Consider the following 944-nt stretch of genomic DNA (forward strand, 5'->3'; position numbering starts at 1 on the left):
TGGTAGAAGTCAGTTAATCATTCAGGCTCGTGATCAAATCCCACGTGAGACCATTTAATTTTTTATTTGAGACCATTGTTTGTTTTTCAGGTTTCATTCTCAGTTTGGTTTGGTTGCAAATACTCTCCTTCGCAATGTTAACCCCGACATAGAAAGCCAGTCACTGTGTTATGTTCTGAGGGCCGGCTGAGCAGAGAAGTGTCAGTGTGGGATAAGTTTGTGATGCACAGTCAGGCAAACATCAAACTCTGTTGTGTAGATTCCTCAAAAGTACATTTTTGCTGCAAACAATGACATTTGTAGAAGAAGTCAGTCAAACACTGACTGTACTCTAACTCAAATCAAGTACAGCTCCATTTAAAACCAACAAGCTTCTGTTTTTGCTCTTATTTCCAGAGTGATGTTCATTTTGTGTTCTGTGCAGTTGATGGGTGCTTAGCTCTGTGGATAACAATAATAACTAATTGTTATGTATGTGATGTGATGTCAGATGACTTTGTGATGCGACAATGTATATGAATAGATATCTGTTCACTTCATAGGTTCTTTTTTCACGTTAGTTAATGTAATTTAATGTGATTTAAACCCGAGCTGTGACCTGAACCCTGAACCCAACAGATGCAGAAGCAGCAGCCACAATAGTACATTTAGATCAAGCAAGCCTAGTTTTTGCATTTTTAATATAAGAAAAATGTATTTTTTGGTGATTATAAGTGCTTGGAAAGCATAAAACTGTGAGATTTAAGGTGGTCACTCTAAACATATTGTGGTAAAGCTCGAGTTTGAAGGCCGGTGTGCTCATTTCTGCTGACCTGTGCGCTGCTTTCCATCTGTTTGAGTCCAGTGTGGATATGTGCAAACACATTCAAAACAGAAATGTCCACAGCATACGTCTCAATGAAAACTGTGGGCCAAATCTGGACCAAACTGTCCGCACACTCCCC

This window comes from Leuresthes tenuis, unplaced genomic scaffold (assembly GCF_036924035.1).
Source record: "Leuresthes tenuis unplaced genomic scaffold, fLeuTen1.0.hap1 SCAF_10, whole genome shotgun sequence".
Taxonomy (NCBI): domain Eukaryota; kingdom Metazoa; phylum Chordata; class Actinopteri; order Atheriniformes; family Atherinopsidae; genus Leuresthes; species Leuresthes tenuis.